At 46.7% G+C, this 23,133-nt stretch overlaps 1 long non-coding RNA gene across 2 annotated transcripts; it reads left to right on the top strand.

Moving 5' to 3' along the window:
• Positions 1–9,711: 9,711 nt before the first annotated feature.
• LOC310698663 lies at positions 9,712–21,961 on the top strand. Of its 2 annotated transcripts, XR_014521674.1 has the most exons (4): positions 9,712–11,081; positions 13,310–13,405; positions 17,340–17,496; positions 21,445–21,961. It is a non-coding gene; the product is annotated as an uncharacterized lncRNA (long non-coding RNA). The 2 variants fall into 2 exon arrangements; XR_014521675.1 differs by lacking the exon at positions 21,445–21,961 and having other exon boundaries at positions 17,340–17,581.
• The last annotated feature ends 1,172 nt before the right edge of the window (positions 21,962–23,133 follow it).

The raw sequence follows: 23,133 nt of genomic DNA, 5'->3' as shown, positions 1-23,133 counted from the left end.
GCTCTGGGGTCTAGAGGCAGCCTGGGAAGTAACAATCTGATCCCTTTAACAGCTGGAGCTGAGACACCAGGAGTAATAACGACCATAATAAATAAAAAGGTCTGGAGAACTAACGGGAGGCATGGTATGTTCTCTGCCACCACTGTCCAGGCCACTTCCTGCTTCCTAGAAACACTGTCATGGTTAGGGGAGGCCAACTTTGCCCCAATCCATTAGCCAGAGATGGAGCAGCTACTCTTGATGCTTGTGTTTCCTCTCCTCTCCTCTCCCCAATCCTTTTTCTTTTTGTATTGTATGTAATAGATCATTGGTCTTCAACTGCTGGTTCAGGATCCATGGCTGGGTTGTGGCCCGATCCAAAATGAGTTACCATTGCAGCACTATCACCATCAAGAAAAGTGGGCAGGATTAAGAAATGGGATCTCAAATATATATTTGGGTTAAAGATCGACCTCAGGCCTGAAAAAGTTGAAGACAACTGCAATTTATTTACATTTACTTACTTACTTAATTTGTATCCTATCTTTTCCTGCAAGCAGCTCAAAGTGGCATACAGAGTTCCTTTTATCCTCACAACAATCTTGTGAGCAGTGTTAGAAACTGAGATATGAAAGCTAGGAGCTACATGGCACCTTAAACCTAGGGCACGGGCACAACAACAGAATGTCTAGGTGCGCTTTTTTGTAACAAGAACACAAAGCTGAAAATGAATGAACTGCAGCCAAAATATTATGTTCATTTTTCACATGGTCTAGTCCTTCTCCTGCCTACCCCTCTAGTATTCTCAGGAGGGTCTCTTCTCCAGTCTTCAGAGAGCAGCTGGAAGTAGGGAGGCAGAAAAAGGTCCTCTTTTCCTTCCACGCTGCAGTTTTAATCTGAAATCTTAAGCGCAGTACTGTGCCCAGAGCTCAGAAACTGCTCGCACTAATTAAATTCCCTGTCGCGAAATGCGCCTAGAACAATGGGAGTTTCGAACACTGCGTGTTAGGTAACCACTACACCAGCAGCAGCTAGATTGTGAGTGTGGGGGAAGGGGCTGTGTTAATCTTTAACTATAGGCATGGTGTTTGACCAAACTGCGGGAGGCAGTGGAAGACAGGAGTGCCTGGCGTGCTCTGGTCCATGGGGTCACAAAGAGTCAGACACAACAGCAAAGACCTGATGAAGAGAGCACAGCAGAGGTTATATTTTCTGAGAACCCTCCGGAAAAACAATCTCTCAAAGGACCTGTTGATGGCGTTTTACCATTGCACTGTGGAGAGCATATTAACTTATGGTCTGTGTGTGTGGTTTGGGAGCTGCACGGCCAGGGAAAAAACAATGCTATCCAGGGTTGTAAAGACTGCAGAGAGAATAATTGGGTGCACTCTTCCCACCTTGGATCAAATCTATGCTGCCAGGTGCCATAAGAAAGCAGCAGAGATAGTGCAGGATAGTATGCACCCCGGGAATGATCTCTTTCAGCTTCTGCCTTCTGGAAGAAGGTCTAGGGTTATAAAGGCCAGGACTAGCCGCCTGAGAAACAGTTTCTACGCAAATGCAATTCTGGTTCTAAACGCAGCATAAGGGGTCTCTATAGTATAGTGTATTTTATAGTATAGTATAGCATAGTATATTTTAAAATGGGGTTTCAGAGTTTTTAGGGGTTTTTATAGTAATAGTATATTTTAAAATGGGGTTTCAGAGTTTTTAGGGGTTTTTATAGTATAGTATAGTGTATTTTAAAATGAGGTTTCAGAGTTTTTGGGGGGTTTTGAATGTTTTATGTAGTTTTTCAATTTCATTGTTCTGTATGGGACAATGACAATAAAGATATCGTATATATCGTATATAACTAAACGACTAAACAACAACAATAGGCAAGGTACTTAGGAAATATTTGGTGTTCTATCAGTGCTGCTGCTGCTGCTGTTTTGTATCATTAGAACCAAAATCTTTTTCAGATGGGGATGGAGGATAAAATGCCCAAAGTTCTGTTTTCACCTCTGTAACATCAGAGGCCTAAAATAAAAATCAAACCACAAAGGACAGCCTCATACTGTTCAGAGCCCATTGGTCCTTAGCTCACCTGGAGTCCCAGCACATGCATTTTATCTCTGTGGTTGAACACAACATGGAAACCACTGAACCGGAAACATTGCTATCTTGACTTGTCTGTTTCCCTGCATCTCCCTGCCTTAGTCACTGAAGCACATATGTACTGAAACAGGCAACAACCACACATACACATACACCACAGAAAGTAAAGGGTGATAAGGACAGGGCTTTTTTTCAGCCGGAACTCACCAGAACTCAGTTCTGGCATCTCTCAGGTGTGCGCCATTGTCCTTATAAGAGAACAAGGGAAGCATTCATGGTGAGTTCAGGCACCTATTTATTCAACAAAGCATAAGGCAACCAGCTGTTTGAAATCATCTGCTATAATTAGAGAAATCATGGTTCTGTAAATGTGGCTCCACACCATACAGTTAAAGCCCATGGTTTTCCCTTAAAAATATTGGAGACTATAGTTCACCTGCTCACAAAGCTACAATTCACAGCACCCACAACAAAATATAATTTCCCAGTTTTAAATGTGCTTTAAATGTGTGGTGTGGACATGGTTTAAGGCTATACATATTTACTGGTGGTTAAGTCCCCTTGGATGGGATGTGTGTGGTGCTGTGGTCTAAACCACTGAGCTTCTTGGGCTTGCTGATCAGAAGGTTGGCAGTTCGAATCCCCACGACGGGGTTAGCTCCCATTGCTTGGTCCCAACTCCTGCCAACCTAGCAGTTTGAAAGCACACCAGTGCAAGTAGATAAATAGGTACCGATCCGGCGGGAAGGGAAACGGCGTTTCTGTGCACTGCTCTGGTTTCGCCAGAAGCAGCTTAATCATGCTGGCCACATGACCTGGAAAAACTGTCTGTGGACAAATGGCGGCTCCCTCGACCTGTAAAGCGAGATGAGTGCCGCAACCCCAGAGTCGTCCATGACTGGATGTAACTGTCAGGGGTCCCTTTACCTTTAACTTTAAGTCCCCTTAAGCTTACTGAGACTTACTTCTACAGTGGTACCTCAGGTTAAGAACTTAATTCGTTTCGGAGGTCCGTTCTTAACCTGAAACTGTTCTTAACCTGAAGCACCACTTTAGCTAATGGGCCTCTTGCTGCTGCCGTGCCGCCGCTGCACAATTTCTGTTCTCATCCTGAAGCAAAGTTCTTAACCCGAGGTAATATTTCTGGGTTAGAGGAGTCTGTAACCTGAAGCGTATGTAACCTGAAGCATATGTAACCTGAAGCGTATGTAAGCCGAGGTACCACTGTACTGAGGATTTGTGCTGCAAAAGGGGAAAAGCAGAGAGGATAAGCAGGTAAAAGAAATTGTCTTGCCCAGCGATCTCAACATGGAATGAATTGAGCTCAGTGGTGCTGTGGCCAGGCAGGTACAGCAAATATTACACTTGAAAGCGGAGCAAGTGAGCAAAGTGTGGCTCAAGGCACTGGTCCCAAGGTCGCATGGAGAGACATGCTGGTGGAGCCAGAACTGAAACAAACGTGTTCCCTCCTCTTGGCAAAAGGTCAGACAGATTAAATCTTGGAAAAGGACCTTGTCAGAGGAAATACAACCTCGCTTCCCCCCTCCCCCTTTGCAAAAGGCCCAGTTGTCCTAGGCTTCTCCTTTTTAGGAGAAAGGATTTCAGAACTGGGTGAGGGTGTGTGTGTGCATGTGTGTCTGTGTGCTCATGCTGTTCAGATCAAATATGAAAATGAATTGGTTTGTTTGCTTGGCAGTTAATGACTGGTCTGGTTTGCAGAGATTGATAAGAAGCCAAAGGGGGCTTCGTATCGAGGGGTGTTCTTGAAAGCCCTTTGTTGTGTCTTTGCGAGGAGGTTGCAGAGAGTGACCTCAGTCCGGAGACAACTAGTCGCCAACTTCAGCCTCATTTAGGAACACCAGGACCTGCCTTCTGCTGAGTCAGACCATCTAGCTCAGAATTGTTGACACAGAGTGACAGCAAGTTCTCTGGGATTTCAGGCACAGAGGCTCTCCTGGACCTACCTGCCAGGGATTGAACCAGGGACCTTCTGCATGGAACACAGATGCCCAGCCCGCGAGCCATTCCCATTTGTTTTCTTTGAAGCTGCTCAACTCTTCTCCCAGGTTTATGGTGGTCCTCTATATGTTGCTAGACTCCAGATCCCACCATTGCTGGCTGTCAGCCCTGCTGGCCTCTGGGGCTGCTGGGAGTTGGAGTCCCCATCCTTGCTCTGTTTGAAGCCTGGTCCTAGTCTAGTTTAAATGTTCTTAGAAAACCAACAGTAGGGAAGTTGCCCATTGTTCATGAGCACCTCAACAGCAAACTGAGCAGGCACACATATTACCTGTTCAGACGTCTTTCCCGTTAGCTTGAGGTGTATTTCAACTGTGGTAATAATTTCTAAATGTTCTTCTATCAGATGCACACCATACACTTAAAGCACATCTAAGGCACATTACTTCCCCCAAAGCTTCCTGGGAAATGCAGTTTTCCCCTCAGAGCTACAGTGCACTGAAGGCTTAACAAACTACAGTTCCCAGGATTTTTTTGGGGGGGGCAGCCTTAAATGTGTACTTTAAATGTGTGGTGTGGACCTGACCTTAATTAGCATATGAATATTTTATGCAAATGAATGCCCTCCTTTTTGGCCATGCATCAGTGGCCTTATTGATGCAGTTGGTCACTCATGTTAGACTTCCTTTTTCTGTTTGTATGGGGTGACTCATACAGTCCTGTTTATCACTCATCATACTGAATTTGCATCAAGGCTGAATAAGGAATTGCAGTCACAAGTCCAGATGTTGCACTTACTCTTTTTTAAACGGAGTTCGTTCACACATTCAGCTGTAGGCCTTTATACAATGAAGCATTGCTCATCCGAGATAAGAATGTGACTAGCACCAACATTTATCAGACTAAGGAGTATAGTGGCATTGCTTGAGGCTCTCTGCAACTGAAAGAGGAGGAAGGCCATTGTATCATTAGGTCATTGTAGACCAGGGATGGTGATCCTGAGGCTTGGGTCTTGTGGTCCAGCTGTCAGTAATCTCCCTGGGCAACACCGCTTCTTTCCAGGCCACAGCTGTCTCGGGGCCTGCTCCATGCCTTACTTGAGTGAGCGCAGAGTGCTGTTGTGTTCAGGTTCTGTTTACAGACTTCCAAAAAAGGTAAAGGTAAAAGACCCCTGACAGTTAAGTCCAGTTGCGAACAACTCTGGGGTTGTGGCGCTCATCTTGCTTTACTGGCCAAGGGAGCCAACATTTGTCCTTAGACAGTTTTTTCAGGTCATGTGGCCAGCATGACTAAGCCACTTCTGTTGAAACCAAAGCGGCACATAAAAATGTCGTTTACCCTCGACAAAGGAAACTGATTTGTAAAAATGTTACGTGGAAAAAATATAAGAGACATGACACATACTTCTGTAAAACAAGAAAATCTTTAATAAAAAAATTAAAAAGAAAGAAAGAAAGAAACGTCGTTTACCTTCCCGCCGGAGCGGTACCTATTTATCTACGTACTTGCACTTTGACGTGCTTTCAAACTGCTAGGTTGGCTGGAGCTGGGACCGAGCAACGGGAGCTCACCCCGTCGTGGGGATTCGAACCGCCAACCTTCTGATCGACAAGTCCTAGGCTCTGTGGTTTAGACCACAGCGCCGCCCGCATCCCTGCAGACTTCCAAAGAGGCATCTAGTTGATCTCTGAGATAACAGGATGCTGGCCTACATGGGCCACTGGCCTGATCCAGCAGGACTCTTCTTATGTTGTTATGATCAGGTGGCAGGTGATGAGAAATACTCGCATATTCTTGAGACCCTGGAGGGCCTTTGGACCACCTCCAGCTGATATTTAGGCCAGGCTTCCTCAACCTCGGCCCTCCAGATGTTTTTGGCCTACAACTCCCATGATCCCTAGCTAGCAGGACCAGTGGTCAGGGATGCTGGGAATTGTAGTCTCAAAACATCTGGAGGGCCGAGGTTGAGGAAGCCTGATTTAGGCTTTCAGCACTTTTTCCCCTTCGCAGAGGCGGGGAACTTTTGAGGGCAATCTTACCTTGGAGGCTGGTGGACTTCTCTAGGGGATTTTCTGGCTGATATAACTGGCACTCCTGTCAAAGCCATGGTTGACCTCTGGAACATCGGAAATGGCTTGGGCCGTTGACATGATGGCCCCAGAACCCTCTTCCTGCTTCATGGAGCCTGTTTGGCTCCTTGATATACTCCAGAGTTTAGGCAAGAAACAAGCTGTGAGATTGCTTGAACATACAGTATTTTTTGCACCATAACACTCACTTTTTTCCTCCTAGAAAGTAAGGGGAAATGTCTGTGCGTGTTATGGAGGGAATGCCTACGGGTGGCATGCCTACGGATTTTCCTCCTCTAAAAACTACGTGCGTGTTATGGTCGGGTGCGTGTTATAGAGCGAAAAATACGGTAAGTGGAGGAAAACTCCAGTTGAATGCAGTTGAACACTAGTGAGGGTTCATCATTGAGCCTACCTAGTGGCAGTGACAGTATGCCTTCTTTGCTGCTTCCACTGCATCCTCATTGTGCTGTCCATCACAGCTATTTTGGGTAGAGCAGGGACTTTTGCAGTCTGAAGGAGGTGACAGAACAAATGGTAGTTCAATGTCACTTATTTGCAAAGCATTTTAAGGATAAAATCACTTGCATTCACCAGGATCTTAACTCCTCTGTTATAGCAGATGAATCTCATGGGGTGTCCAGAGCACTGTCTGGTCCTGTTGTGTTGGATGAGTTGCAGTCGGTAAGGCTTGAGGTCAAGGTGCTTGGATTGGCCAAGGTGACCACTTGCACTTTGGACCCTTGCCCCTCATGGCTGATTAAAAAACTAGCAGGGAGTGGACAGCTGGCTGGGCCAGGAAGATGATTAATGGCTTCTTGTGAGAAGGGGTGGTCCCTACCTGCCTGAAGGAGGCAGAGATAAAATCACTCCTCAAGAGACCCTCCCTGGATTGAGAAAATCTAAGTAATTACTGGCCAGTTGCTAATCTCGCCTTCTTGGGCAAAGTTTCTGAGCAGCTGGTCACGGGCCAGATCCAGGTCTCTTGGAGGATGTTGATTTTCTAGATCCATTTCAATTGGGGGTTTAACCTAGTTTTGGCACAGAAACTGCTTTGGTCTCCCTGTATGATAGCTTCTGTTGGGAGAGAGAGAGGAGAAATGTATCCCTGTTAATTCTCCTCAACTCCTCAGTGGTTTTCAATACCATTGACCATGGTAGCTTTCGGGAGCAGCTGTCCAAATCAGCAGTGGGTAGCACCACTTTGCGATGGTTCTGGTTCTACATAGATCATCATTTCCAAAGGGTGATGCTTGTGGAGTGTTGTTCTGCCCCATAGAGCCTTCAATGCAGGGTTCCTTTGTGCTCAATTTTATCTCCCAGATTGTTTAACATCTACAGAAAGAAAGAAGATTCCACCTAAACATTAGGAAGAACTTCCTGACAGTAAGAGCTGTTCGACAGTGGCATTTGCTGCCAAGGAGTGTGGTGGAGTCTCCTTCTTTGGAGGTCTTTAAGCAGAGGCTTGACAACCATATGTCAGGAGTGCTCTGATGGTGTTTCCTGCTTGGCAGGGGTTGGACTCGATGGCCCTTGTGGTCTATTCCAACTCTATGATTCTATGATTCTACATGAAACCACTGGGTGGGGTCATTCCAAGTTATGGAGTATGTTGTCACCAATATGCTGATGACACTCAGCTCTATTTCTCCTTTACATCTGCAGGTGAGGCAGTGGAAGTGCTGGACAGGTGTCTTGCCTTGGTAATGGACTGGATGAGCGCCCACAAACTGAAACTCAATCCAGATAAGACTGAGGCACTGTTAGTGGGTGGTTCCCTAGACCAGTTGGGTGGGAGATTGCCTGCTCTTGATGGGGCTACACTTCCTCTGAAGGAGAGGGTACGTAGCTTGGGGGTACTCCTGGATCCTTTGCTGTCACTTGAGGCTCAGGTGGCCTCTGTGGCCCGGAGTGCTTTCCATCAGCTTCGACTGGTGGCCCAGCTACGCTCCTATCTGGACAGGGATAGCCTAACTACTGTTGTCTGTGCTCTGGTAACCTCAAGGTTAGATTACTGCAGTGTGTTATAAGTGGGGCTGTGAAATGACCTGTGATCCTCAGATGAAAGGCAGTATAGAAATAATAATAATAATAATAATAATAATAATAATAATAATAATAATTAATAATAGATGAATATTCTGGTCTGGTAAATATTTTCTGTGCTTGGTTTCTGTGCATCATTCTGCTGTTAAAGGCAGAGGAGCAGGAGCAGAATAAAAAGGTGGCAACAGTCACTGGGCATCTATTTCTGGCAAGCTTCTCCATTTGTTGAGCTCATCATCAAAAGCCCTTCTCTGGGCATCTTTGCTGACAGATGTTAAGGGGCTCCTGGCTGAAGGATAGAAGGTGCAACAAATAGACTTCTCCCCAGGAAAACTTGCCTGATGGTTCCTTAACACAGTGCTCTTCAACCTTGGGTCTCCATATGTTGTTGGACTACAGCTTTCATTATCCCTGACCATTGGCTAAACTTTCTGTTGATAATGGGGGTTGTAGTCCAGCAACATCTTGGGGTCTCAAGAGTGAAGAAACCAAATGACACTGAACCAAATGCATCAGCAGTGCATCAGGTGTGTCGTTCTGCTGATGCTGCCATGGAATTTGAAGTTTTACCTGTGAGTCTGAATTCCTGTAATTTTGCTTTTATTATTGCTGGTGTTTATTTTGTGTCTTTCCAGCCATGTAGCATCAGTTGCCAACCACCTCTCCGCACTAGAGTAAAGCAGGGCTGCGGTGCTGAGCCACCAATCCACCTGCTGACCCAGCCAATGTGGCCCTTGACAGGCTGAAAGAAGCACTGGGCCTCACTGCACTGGGGTGCCTGCATGGGGTCGTCTGGTTTGCGCCCACTCAAAAACTGTGCTCCCGGGCCACGGCCCCCCTGGCACCCACCACACTATGCCCATGGGTTTCTCCAGATGATATTTTGTAGGAGGGGGCCAAATGCACTGTGCATTTGCACTGGGACACTTTTATTGTTTTAAACAAAAGAAGTCCCATGGTCGCATCACTTCCTGGTGCAACTGGACTTCTCTGCGACCCTTCCCCTCTGCAGGGAGGTGGGACCGATTTGGATGCCCCCCCCCCGGTCCTGAATGGGGTAACTGTGCCCCTGAAGGACCAGGCGCACAACCTGGGAGTCATTTTGGACTCACAGCTGTCCATGGAGGCACAGGCCAATTCTGTGTCCAGGGCAGCTGTTTACCAGCTCCACCTGGCACGCAGGCTGAGACTCTACCTGCCCGTGGACTGTCCTGCCAGAGTGGTGCATGCTCTAGTTATCTCCTGCTTGGACTACTGCAATGCACTCTACGTGGGGCTACCTTTGAAGGTGACCCGGAAACTACAACTGCGTAATCCAGAATGCGGAGGCTAGACTGGTGACTGGGAGTGACTGCCGAGACCGTATAACACTGGTCGTGAAAGACATACATTGGCTCCCAGTATGTTTCCGAGCACAATTCAAAGTGTTGGTGCCGACCTTTAGAGCCCTAAACGGCTTCGGCCCAGTATACCTGAAGAAACGTCTCTACCCCCATCTTTCAGCCCAGACACTGAGGTCTAGCGCTGAGGGCCTTCTGGCAGTTCCCTCACTACAAGAAGTGAGGTTGCAAGGAGCCAGGCAGAGTGCCTTCTCGGTAGTGGCGCCCTCCCTGTGGAATGCCCTCTCATCAGATGTCAAGGAAATAAACAACTATCTGACTTTTGGAAGACATCTGAAGGCAACTCTGTTTAGGGAAGTTTTTAATTTTTGATGTTTTATTGTGTTTTTAGTATTCTGTTGGGAGCCACCCAGAGTGTCTGGGGAAACCCAGCCAGATGGGTGGGGTAGTAGTAGCAGTAGTAGTAATAGCTCTCTTCTAAATATTGTTCCAAAATGCTTGTGATTTTATTATGTAGGTTGCAAAGTCACCTTGAACATGTTGGAAGGATGACGCAGTCTGTGAGGCCTCAAAGAAGTATATATGTAAACAAATAATTCCTCTAGACTGTTTATTGATTATAATTTCATCCTGATTTGCTTGCACAGAGCTTTCGCAGAGGTCAGACTATGTCCAGTCATTGCTGAGCATGTCTGTGGGAGGTAACCGGATGGTGAGCCATTGACCTGCATTCATCCTGATTTTCTTGCTGGGTGTTTATACATCTTCTTGATAGCCATCCATCCACTCCACACCTTTCAATGCATTTCTGCAACACTTTCCACCCCCCACCCTGCAAAAAGCCAGTGTTCTCAGTGTATTTGCTGCACAAGAGCACCAGAGTGCTTTAATCCACTATAAATGCACAAAACCTCAAGTTCCAGTTGTTGACAGTCTGGACTGGAGGCACCCGAAGATGCTTGCTGCAAAACAAAAGGCACTAAGTTCATTGAGTTCCTAGTAGATATGCTGATGTTTGTGGCTTGAATGAGTAACCTCATGTGAATCAGCCTCTTTGCTGACAAGCCTACTCTAGAAGCATCATCACTAAGAAACTGGTCAGGACTGGCTATCAGTTCCTGTTGATGAAAGGGAAAGATCTATTCAGTTTCTGAGCTTATCAGTCAGGCCTAATGCTTGGTTGTTAGTCCTGGACAGTTTCTATCAGTGATCTGTGATCCTCTTCTTCTGAGCCGCAGAATAGTGTTTCTTGAGCCATTATCTGGGAAAAGGCTGGAGCTTTTTCAACCCAGGACCTGTATTGTGTTCTGGGCAACCTTCTGGGGGCCACATGCTAAGGGTAGGAGGGGCCAGAGGCAATGATCAGGGCCAGCCCAATACATTTTAGCACCTGAGGCAAACCACAAAATGGTGCCTTGCTTCCTTCCAGGGAAGAAGCTGAGAGCGAAGATCTACAGCAGGAGCAAGGAGGGAATAAAGATCTACACTGGGATCTGCTGCTTCTGTGGATCCTCCTGACTGAGGCAATCACCCAACCTTGCCTCATGGGTGGGCTGGCCCTGGCAGCTATTGAAAATTGTAACTTTATACGGTAAGCTAATTTCTGCACTAAATTTTCTTGGGAGAAAAGCAATGACAAACCTAGACAGCATCTTAAAAAGCAGAGACATCACCTTGCCGCCAAAGGTCCGTATTGTTAAAGCTAAGGTTTTCCCAGTAGTGATGTATGGAAGTGAGAGCTGGACCATAAAGAAGGCTGATCGCCGAAGAATGGATGCTTTTGAATTATGGTGCTGGAGGAGACTCTTGAGAGTCCCATGGACTGCAAGAAGATTAAACCTATCCACTCTGAAGGAAATCAGCCCTGAGTGCTCACTGGAAGGACAGATCGTGAAGCTGAGGCTTCAATACTCTGGCCACCTCATGAGAAGAGAAGACTCCCTGGAAAAGACCCTGGTGCTGGGAAAGTTGGAGGGCACAAGGAGAAGGGGACGACAGAGGATGAGATGGCCGGATAGTGTTCTCAAAGCTACCAGCATGAGTTTGACGAAACTGCAGGAGGCAGTGGAAGACAGGAGTGCCTGGCGTGCTCTGGTCCATGGGGTCACAAAGAGTTGGACACGACTAAACAACAACAATTTCTGAACACAGCCTCCTACTTAATGCCTCTTCCTTGCCTGGAGGATAATCAAAGACACATCCGAGCCAGGCAAAAACACTCACTGAGGGTGCAAAGCTGGGTTGGGCTTGGGGCAGAGTCCTGAGGGTCAGAAAGAAGGAACTGGAGGGCCCTATTTGGCCTCTGGGTCTGAGGTTCCCTACCATATAATAACATTTCATAATCTGTCCTGGGATCTCTTGGGATGAAGGGCACTAAGAAAACAACAACTGAAGAGATAAATTGAAATATAAAAACTAAAAGCCTGATCCTGTGATCTGGTGTGGAAGGGAAGAAGTCAGGGGAAAGCTCCAGCTCAGGGATACAGCAAATGCTTTGGGTGCAGAAGGTTCCAGGTTCAATTCCTAGCATCTCCATGTAAGTCTGGGGAAGTCCCTCGTGTCAGGTCTGGGCTCTGTGAGCCACAATCCAGGGTCAGGAGCTGGGAACCAGAAACTGTGGATGAGTCAGTGTGGGGCAGTGGTTACAATGCTAGACCATGGGCCAGGAGGCCAAGTTTTGAACCAAGGGTGGCCTTGGCCTTAAGGATGCAGGAACATCCCACATGGAGGCTGCCACATTGACCCACCCACCACCACTGCTTCTCGCCTGGGCGGTAGCACCCATAAAACAGCAACAGTGGGTTCCAGTGAGATCTTGCAGAGCTCTTGTGAGATCTCATGAGATTTCAGCAAGATCTCACCATAAATCAGCAACATCAGAGGTGCTTCAGTTGTCCAAGGCAGCTGCCTTAGCCCATCTCATGGGCAGGCTGGCCCTGATCCCACAGCTCTCAGGCCATGTTGCTGAAGCATGGCTGCTGGTTGGGAAAGAAAGACCTTTATACTCCTTCCTGCCCAAAGGAACCCAGAAATCAGCTTGCGTGGGCAGAATCCTTCAGGAAGACTCCGTTGGAAAAGGCTGCTGCCTGCAGCTCCCCAATTGCTCACTCAAGTCAGTCACACCCAGAGAGATCCCAGCACCTCCTTGACACTCTGGGTTCTATTTTGTGGGTGGGAGTCAGCTCCAACCTTGTGTAACAAGCCTGCTTCCCTCTGCCCCCCACAAATAATCTGGGGAGGGCTGCAGCTTGCTGGCAGAGCATCTTCCTTGCATGTAGGATGTCCCAGGTATCTTAAGCCCCGCAATGTTGGTATGATAGGGCTTGGGAGACAGGTGGATGAGGAGGAAGTGAGGGGTTGAATTGTAGGAACTTGTGTTGGAGGCAGGGAGGTCTCCCTTTTCCATCCTGATTTCAGTTGCTTTAGAAGAAGAAACAGGGATGCCAGTTCACCCCACTACAATCTTCCTGAATAGTGGGAGGCTGGGGATATCTTTAATCAGTCAAGAGAGGAGGCTGAACAGAAGCCTGAGCAAGGAAGGGGGGATGCAGTCTTGTCACCTGCAACCAAGTCGCTGCCTTCTCAGGTGAGAGCAGAACCGGCCCATCCCAATGGGAGCCCATGCTTGCAATCCTGACATTCCCACAGGTCAAAAGAGTCTTGCGAGCGAGCGTGCCATGCCTTATCTTTAAAAGCTTGGCAGGAAGGATGGGGAAACTTGTTGGGACATCTTGGGAAAGTGGGTAGGGCAGAAGCCAATGGCAAACAGAGGCAGGGCCAACGGCAGGCTGAGCAAACCCATTCTAGTTTTCTCCCCAGCCTGCTCCCTGCTGAGTTCTGTGAGAGGCGGAGCTGAGACTAAGAAGGAGGAATCTGGTATCCAGTGCTACTTCTTGGACTGACTGTAAGCAAAAGGTGAGCAGGTGGGGTCTGGCTGAAGAGAGACTGAGCTTGGTGGGGCAATGTCCCATTCACCCTAATGTACCAGCCTCCACTGATCTTATGCATACTGACTCAGCTTGATTTACCTTCCAGGTAAACATGCGTAGGATGGAGCTGAGGGTACCATCATCCTGAGTCCTTTCTGAGAAGGTTATCTCACCCTCTGATCCTTTTATGATGTTTATGCTGGTCAAGTCTTCCCCTTTGCCTGCCCTTTGACTTTTCCCCTTATCCTTTTCGAAAAAAAATGTTTATTTTGAGTTGTAGGAGGAAGTTAGCCAAAGAGCAAAAATCCTTTCTTCTTTCTCCCACACTGGGGAAACTAGGCTCACTTTGAATATCATGAAATTCTTTGTCTTTTGCTTCAGAGTCAGCACCCGTGGCCCAGCCACAGGAGCTCACTCTCCTCCCTCCATCCTTTGACCATAACCCCTATATCAAACTCCAAATGTGAAGGGAGATTAACTGAAAAACCAGCAGATGCCCTCGAGCCAGCCTGCTGAAGCAAGCCTGATACATACACTCAGAACAGAAAATGCCTTTTTAGAGAACTGTGGGTGTCAGCAACCTGGGAGCAGTTTCTGCTTATCAGGTTGCCAACTTATCCCATTCCCAGCAGGGCTTGGAGCATCGTTGGGTAACAGAGGAACTAAGGATTTGTTTGCATGAAGATTATCCCAGCAGCGGAGCATATGCCCACGCTACCAAGGGCGAGTGCGCTCCTGAAGGGGGCGTAGCATAGAGGGTTCCCTCCCAGGTGCGGGATAGCTGCTCGGGTGCCCAGAGTGGCATGCACGCCCTGCAGGCAGGGGCGCACCAAGCCGCCCATGGGAGTGGAGCAAGCCACCCATGGCAAACATTCGGCATGCTGCGATTCCCAAGCTGCCTCCAAGCTGTCAAAGGAAGTTGCAGGACAATGAGCACTGGTCTGCTTCCACAAAGCTGATGCAGAAGAAGGTTACATGGCAGGTAAGCGTGGCTTGGCTACATAGGCATCAAGGGCCAAATGTGGAATCTTGGCAGGCCTGATTTAGCCCAAGGCCATAGGTTCCCCAATGCTGAATTCACAGCTGCAAACATTACAAACTGGCAAGAGCACTAGACTGAGGTATGCTGTCCGATTTCCTTGTAACCACCAGCTTCATATTGCTAAAGTTTCTAGTCCAACTGCTATATGCTTTTTTCATTGTCTAGGCAAAAGCCTAGGTGAAAATGTATGCCTCGGTTGTGTTGTCAGAATGTGTATAATGTAGGCACCGGGTTTAGTCTAGGAGCAAGAAATTTCAGAGGTTGGGGTCCACTATGAGAAGCAGATGCCACCGTACCTTGAACCTCCAGTGTGACATATGCTCAAAAGAACATAGGAATGCCTCTTTAAACTGTCATGGCTTCCCTCAATGAATCATGGGAACTGTAGCTTGCTCTAGGTGCTGGAAAATGTTAGGAGACCCCCTGTTCCTCCCACAGAGCTACAATTCCCAGAGTTCCTTGGGAAGAGGGATTGACTCCTTCGAACTCTCAATACACTTAACAAACTTCAGTTCCCATACGTTTTTAAGGTATCACATGTTTTGTTGTGTTTGGAAGCTGCCCAGAGTGGCTGGGGCAACCCAGTCAGGTGGGTGGGGTACAAAACAACAACAACAACAACAACAACAACAACAACAACAACAACAACAACAGGAAAGCCATTCCTATACAAAGTGGTATGACAAAGCATGAAATGTATAGTGGAGATGGGGCTTCTACACCGTCTACACCAGGCTTCCTCAACCTCAGCCCTCCAGATGTTTTGAGACTACAATTCCCATCATCCCTTACCACTGGTCCTGCTAGCTAGGGATCATGGGAGTTGTAGGCCAAAAACATCTGGAGGGTCCTGACCACTGGTCCTGCTAGCTAGGGATCATGGGAGTTATAGGCCAAAAACATCTGGAGGGCCGAGGCTGAGGAAACCTGGTCTACAGTGACTGGCAGTGACTCTCTCAGGTTTCAGACATTGAGCCTCCCTTGCCCCCCACCAGCCACAGCTGGAATCACTGGGAATTGAACTGGGAAACTTTCACATGTGCTAATGCTTGCTGACCCACAGCCCTTTGATTGTGCTCTGAGGTGAGTTACGTAAACCTTGCTTAATATTAGCCGTGGATAAGATGAGTGTAAGTTAATCTGCATGAAAAGAGGACAGTTTTGCTTTTGTTCTCCGGTTTTCTTTGAGAAGGGAAACACCCAGGCTTTGCACAGAGGCGTTCTTTGTTAAGCCTGTTTTAAAGAGAGAGTGAAAGAAAGAAATGCAGCAAAACAGAGAGGTGCTGACCTTGCCTTTGAGGCTGCTTAAGGGCAACACTTTTTATCTTGCTAAGAAGAAAAGGGTGCTTAGGAACATGTGGCAACATAACCCTCATTATGCATTGCAGAGATGGTAAGAGAGCCAGCATATGCCAGGGGCCCCCTGAGGGGCGCAAAGCATTTCAGCAGTGCATTCCACTGTCTTCCAGTAGAGCCCCAGGTGAGGGACATAGGAAGGTGCCTTGTATGGAGTCAGAACAGTAGTCCACCTAGCTCAGTACTGTCAACACTGACTGGTACTGGTTCCCTGGGATTTCAGGCAGGGATCCTTTCCCACTGTGTCTGGAGATGCTGGGGATTGACCCTGTGAGCTTCTGCCTGCAGAGTAGATGCTCCACCACTGAGCTCCAGCCCTTCCTCAATGTAGGAGCATAGGAAGCTGCCTTATACTGAATCAGACCAGTGGTCCATTTAACTTAGCACTGCCAACACCGACTGGCAGTGGCTCGCCAACATTTTTATAATGAAAAAAGGGATGTCCATCATCATCTCCATCATCATCATCACCATCATCATCATCATCTTTATACACCGCTCCACTCTTTGCGGCTTCCATCATATATAGAAATATAAAGGTAAAGGAACCCTGACAGTTAAGTCCAGTCGCAGACGACTCGGGGGTTGCAGTGCTCATCTCGCTTTATAGGCTGAGGGAGCTGGTGTTTGTCCGCAGACAGTTTTTCTGGGTCATGTGGCCAGCATGTCTAAGCCGCTTCTGGCGAACCAGAGCAGCGCATGGAAACGCCGTTTACCTTCCCGTCGGAGCGGTACCTATTTATCTACTTGCATTTTGATGTGCTTTTGAACTGCTAGGTTGGCAGGGACCAAGCAACGGGAGCTCACCTCAACGCAGGGATTCAAACCGCCGACCTTCTGATCGGCAAGCCCAAGAGGCTCAGTGGTTTAGACCATTATATAGAAATATAACAAAACATTAAACATTAAAAAACTTCCCTATACAGGGCTGCCTTAAGATGTCTTCTAAAGGTTGTATAGTTACTTATCTGCTTGGCTCGGGGGTCACATAACTCTATACCCGCTGGTGTTCTACCATACTTTCCAACATTTCTCTGGTGAAAATAGGGACGTCCTAAGGAAAAGCGGGACATTCTGGGATCAAATCGGAAACCATTAAGTTTCTGCTTAATCTGCTGCTAACCAGATTAAGAGGCCTCTGGGTACAGGGCGGTATATAAATTCAATTATTATTAATAACAACAACAATAGCAATAACAACAACAACAACAACCATTCAATCCATCTCTTTATTATGGTCAATGCCCAATATTCAATCTGCTGTTAATGAGACAGGCTGGTATCTCCCAGTTCATGGGTGACTTGAGCTTCAGGAACAATTTCCAGATATATGACACTCCTCTCTAAATCAATACTTCTCCCTTCAGTTTGCATCAGTGCTTAAGTGTGTGTTTTTTTCCATCTCCCACAGATATTGTGTTACTGTTCAAAACACATTTGTATCTGTCATATCATTGCATGAGTTTCACACCCTGCTGGAGAAAACTTCCCTTTTCCAATTTCCACATTGCCTTCTATGCAGAAAACTGCTGGTCATCTCAACCCCCTCCTCCTTCTCCATCTGAAGCAACTTGGGGATCACCATGGAAACGGTTACCAATTAACTGCAACTGAGTATGTAACGGCTGTCTTTGGAAATGGGAGAACCAGAGCTGGTGGCGGCAGTGCCCTTCTGACAGGTGCCTAAGCATACTTCAGCTCCATTTATACTTTTCCTTTGAAATGTTTTAGATCTTTTGTTTGATTAAAGGCCTCTCTGCTGAATGATTTTATGAGTTTGATTAATCATCTTATCCTATATAATTTTGCATACACAGAAATAACTCTCGGTGACTCTGGAATGACCTCCCTGAGAATTCGGTCATGTACTGGCCCTTGCTTTCTTTCAGGCAACCTATCAGTACAAATGTAGTTCATTCAGAGAGAGAAATATACATATTAGTCTATGTTTCACTGAAATAATTATGGAACTGATTTCTTTTTTTGCTGCTGCAGAAATTAAAGATACGAAGAACTGTAATAGATTAACAGGAAATGTCTCAGATTGTGCATCTTATTATTAGCGGTGCTGTTTTTATAGAAAAAGAGGTACCTTGTTCTCTTAGAATAGCAATGGTGCCCACCTGAGAGGTGCCAAAACTAAGTTTCAGTGAGTTCCAACTGAAAAAAGCCCTAATTATTAGTATGGTGAGTTTCCCTATGGAGGGGCTCAGTGGGCTATCACTGGATCAGTTCATGCCAATTCAACCTGAAACCCCTGTTGCTGGCGAGTCTCCGCCTACAAAAATGTCTGATGCCAAGTCTAGCTCTGAGCTGGCTGAGTCTCTACCTCTGTCACGTAGGACATGGAGATGTCAAATAGACTGCTCAGGCCTAGTCTGCTAGAAGGAATTCTCATCTGCTTACCCCGGCCAAAGATGCAGACCACTTGCCACACTAAAGTCATGCCCACCCCACCTTTACATAAGGAGAGTCCATGGAGTGTGTTAGCTGTTGGATCAATGCCTTAACTTGCCTAGACATGTGTTGCATCTGTTGTGCCTTTGACTTTTGCCCTGCTTTTGCATTATACTGATCTGAACATTAGTGCTGTGGGCAGAAAACGTAATCTGGTATCGAGTTCTTCATCCAAGGGGGAGCCTGGACATCATGGTTAAATGGGTGCCCAATTGTATCCAGATATAGACAGAAACCTGTTATTTCACCTCAGGAACCATCGTGCAAAATTTGGTCAGGAGGCAGAGGCAGAGCTAGCTGCTCTGGCACCCGGAGCGGCGCACATGCTGTGGACCCTGGGCTGGGCTAGCCACCTGCAGTGAGCAGCGAGCGTCCCAGGGTGGGGGACGCCACCTGTGGCAAGTGTTTGGGGGGGTGCGGCAATGCAACCCGCCCCCCAGGGATGACACCTGGAGCGGACCGCACCCACCGCATCCCCCTTCCTCCGCCACTGTCAGGAGGTGCCCAGATGCAGACCATTCATAGAAAGCAGAGAGCTTTCCCTGGGAGGAGGAAAGAGAGGATCCCCTGGGAAGAGAAATTTGTTGTCAACCCTGTGAATTGTGGCTCTGTGGAGGGAATAGGGGTTGCCTAACAACTCTCAGCACCTTGACAAACTAGAGTTCCCATGATTCTTTGGGAGAACCTATTGCTGCTTAAGGGATGCGGGTGGCGCTGTGGGTTAAACCACTGAGCCTAGGACTTGCCGATCAGAAGGTTGGCAGTTCGAATCCCCGCGACAGGGTGAGCTCCCATTGCTCAGTCCCTGCTCCTGCCAACCTAGCAGTTTGAAAGCATGTCAAAGTGCAAGTAGATAAATAGGTACCGCTCCGGTGGGAAGGTAAACAGCGTTTCTGTGCGCTGCTCTGGTTCGCCAGAAGCGGTTTAGTCTTGCTGGCCACATGACCCGGAAGCTGTATGCCGGCTCCCTTGGCCAATAAAGCAAGATGAGTGCCGCAACCCCAGAGTCGGTCACGACTGAACCTGATGGTCAGGGGTCCCTTTACCTTTACCTTATTGCTGCTTAAAGTGGTATGGTGCTGCTTTAAATGCCTTAAGTGCAGATGGGACCTTGAGTCCAGCACTTCTCCAGACTACACAGGAGATGTAGGAAGCAGTTCCTGGTAAACACCGGCAGCTGGTATAATTAATACAGAGTATAAATAATAATGTGCCCTTATTCTGCTGTCACAAGAGTTCCTTGTTGTTTGTCAGAGGACAGTTTGCCTCAAGGAGTTTCCATCCTTTTTATCTGTCTTGTCTGACGTTAAGATCAAGCAAACAAGTAATGCAACCTCTTGCCAAAACTTAGAAAGTCCCTTTGCAGCTGCTTTTAAATGTTCCCAAAAGAAGAAATGAAAGTCTGTGGGTTTTTGTTTTGCTAGACTTTGTCTCCAGTTTTTTCTTTGTCTCTCTCCCCATCCCACCCCACCCTGCAAGTCTGGTCAACTGGCATACCAGGTCATATCCCCCCTTGCGCCATACATTTAAAGCATATTTCCCCAACAAAAAATACAGTGGTGCCTCGCAAGACGAAATTAATTCATTCCGCGAATTTTTTCGTCTAGCGAATTTTTCGTCTTACGAAGCACGGTTTCCCATAGGAATGCATTGAAAATCAATTAATGCGTTCCTATGGTCAAAAAAAGTCCAAACAAAGCCAAATTTGGTACAACAAGAGTTTATTAAGTGCTCTTTAAAGTCGCACATACTATAAAGAGCATTTCAAAATTCAAACCCAGAATTTTTTTAAAAAAACAGCAGAGTGGCCCAATGGTCACAGAAAATCATAAAAATGCAGAAAAAACCACAAGCTTCCACATTCTTGCAAACCCCTCCCCAACTGTTCCCCCAGCCACCCAGCACACAGAAATTCAAATCCAGATTTTTTTTTAAAAAAACAGCAGAGTGGCCCAATGGTCACAGAAAATCATAAAAATGCAGGGGGAAAAAACACAAGCTTCCAGATTCTTGCAAACCCCTCCCCAACTGTTCCCCCAGCCACCCAGCACACAGAAATTCAATTCCAGAAAATTTTTTTTAAAAAAGCAGAGTGGCCCAATGGTCACAGAAAATCATAAAAATGCAGGAAAAAAATACACAAGCTTCCAGATTCTTGCAAACCCCTCCCCAACACCAAGTCCTTGAATTCCAAACACCCCAACCCAAAATCCACCCCCCCAAAAAAAAGTTTTAAAAGCTTAACTTTCCAAATGGCTGCAAAAGAAGTTTTGGAAAAGCTTCAAAAATCACCAAAGTCTTTAAAAACCTCAAAAAAGGCTACTATGTACACTGCATTCTATGAGTTGCTCCTCGAAGTCAAGCCGCAACTGTATTAACGGGGTTAAGAAAAAGGAAACAAACTTGCAAGACGTTTTCGTCTTGCGAAGCAAGCCCATAGGGAAATTTGTTTTGCGAAACAGCTCAAAAAACAAAAAACCCTTTCGTCTAGCGAGTTTTCCATCTTGCAAGGCATTCGTCTTGCGGGGCACCACTGTATTGGGAACTGCAGCTCAGTGATTCTTATTGCAGGGAAGGGGTAAGGTGTTTTAAATGAAAACAGCTTGTTGAGGATGAGTACGAAGTATTCTGGATTGATAAAAGCTGCTTTGTTGTGCTATGAACAGGTTAGTGTGTGTGCAACCTTAGTGTTGATGTGCGCACTTTAACCTAAAAGTCTGTATGCTTCATAGTGTTCATATTCACCTGGCTGCTTATGGGCTGCTGGTTCATGTTTACCAGGCAGGCTCTCTACTGTATTAGTAAAGTATTTAAATTTAAAATCTCTTTATCACGGTCAATGACCAGTATTTGTGTTAGTATTAACAGGCTGCGAACTGCATCAGTGTTCATATGCATGATCTTCCCTTACATGCGCATTCAGCCACCCACTTCTAAACACCCTGGAGGGAGAAACTGAATCCTGAAGCTTAGCAATATTAGCAACTCAAAGATTCCTAGCAACCCCAGATGGCTAGAATACAATAAATAGGAACCATTATTTATCTAGGACAGAGCCCCTCTAAATAGGGAGTGTCCATGGTAAGCAGGGAGAAGAATTAAATTGCATTAGAATGTTGCGGAGTGGAGCTTTCCTGATCAGGGTAACAGATCGCTGTGCATTTTTCCAGGAAACAGCCAGATGCCATAAGGATTGGCACCCATCCCTCCAAACAGCTTAGGTGAATCTGTCACCCCTACTTTCATGCACCTATCCCCATGTTCTTCTGCAATGGATGAGGCCAGAAGATGCCTCCGCTCAAAGGAGGGGCCAACATCTCACAGGACTGTTAAACTTGTTCACCCTGTTGCTCCAGGGAGGAGTGTGTGTGTGTTATGCCCACAGGTGAGCATGTTTCCGTGTTTCAGCCCTGATTGTCTAACGAGGAAGCAGGAAGCAGGAAGAGATCACTGAGCGGATGGAGCAAAACACAGAGGCAAATATTCCCCCATTCATTGTCTTTAAGGGGCTTGGACTGATGCTTATGTTGTCTTAACATGATGGGATGGGGAGGGGCTGTTGTTTTTTGAGGGACAGAGGATCTGATCAAATCCACTCCATACATGGAAATCACATTTTAAACACGTGGCTCCCACCAAAGAATCTTGGAAATGTCGTTTGTTAAGGGTGCTGAAAATTAAATTATTGTTGTTGTTATTATTATTATTATTCATTGCATTATACAGTGGTACCTCGGGTTACATACGCTTCAGGTTACAGACTCCGCTAACCCAGAAATAGTACCTCGGGTTAAGAACTTTGCTTCAGGATGAGAACAGAAATTGTGCTCTGGTGGTGCAGTGGCAGCAGGAGGCCCCATTAGCTAAAGTGGTGCTTCAGGTTAAGAACAGTTTCAGGTTAAGTATGGACCTCCAGAACGAATTAAGTACTTAACCCGAGGTACCACTGTATTCCACCCTTTTCTCCAAGGAGCTCAATATGGTATACATTGTTCTCCTATTTTTCATTTAATCCCCACAACAACCTTTGTGAGGTAGGTTTGGGTGTGTTGAAAATGGCTATCCTATCTCTTCTCAGTCCCCTCTTTTCCATGCTAAACATACCAAGCTCCCTCAAGTGTTCCTCATAAGGCTTGGTTTCCAGACCCTTGATCATCATGGTCCATGGGCGTAGCCAGGATTTTTTTGGGGGGGCAGGAGCTCAGATTTGTATTGATTGGGGCCCCAATCAATACTGCCCCCCTTTGGCCACACCCATGTTGCGGTCATCCTTCTGTGCAGATGCCCAAGCTTGTCAAGATCCTTATTAAACTGATTCTAAATGATTAAATGATGCAGACATATGCATACATTTCTGCACATCAGTGCTTGTTGAAGACCTGTGAGCAGAGCAGATCAGTTTCTCCCCCAGTCAGTTGATAAACAACCTTAGCAGGTAATGCAGAGCAAATGTTTGCAAAAGGAACCAGTGATGCTTGGTTTGATGAGCAGCATCTGTGATGCCCACGCAGTACCTCCTACAGCCGTGCAGGTCCTGACAGTGCACCATGTGGGAGCAGGAAAGCACCTTGGGAGCCTCAGGCTGCACAACAAGTGTCTCCTGATGGCAGCTTTTCCTGGAGAGGGCTAATCAGGGGGAAATACAGTGGAATAAGCATGCAGTTGAAGTGTGACTGAGTTCCAACGAGCCAGTCATGTTTTTCCAGGGTTTACCCTTCCTGCTTGCTTTGAATCCTTGGCCTCACTCCTGTATGGTGCTGTTTCATGCCTCTGCATAGCCATAGATTTGAAGTTAAAACACATGATGTTAGAATCTTTAGGCACCAGGCAGACCATGAACCACCAGGCAGACCATGTAC

Source organism: Podarcis liolepis (genome assembly GCF_965112155.1).
Source record: "Podarcis liolepis genome assembly, chromosome: Z".
Classification (NCBI taxonomy): Eukaryota; Metazoa; Chordata; class Lepidosauria; order Squamata; family Lacertidae; genus Podarcis; species Podarcis liolepis.
The sequence above is the reverse complement of the archived record's forward strand: the minus strand, read 5'-3'. Positions and strand labels throughout refer to the sequence as shown.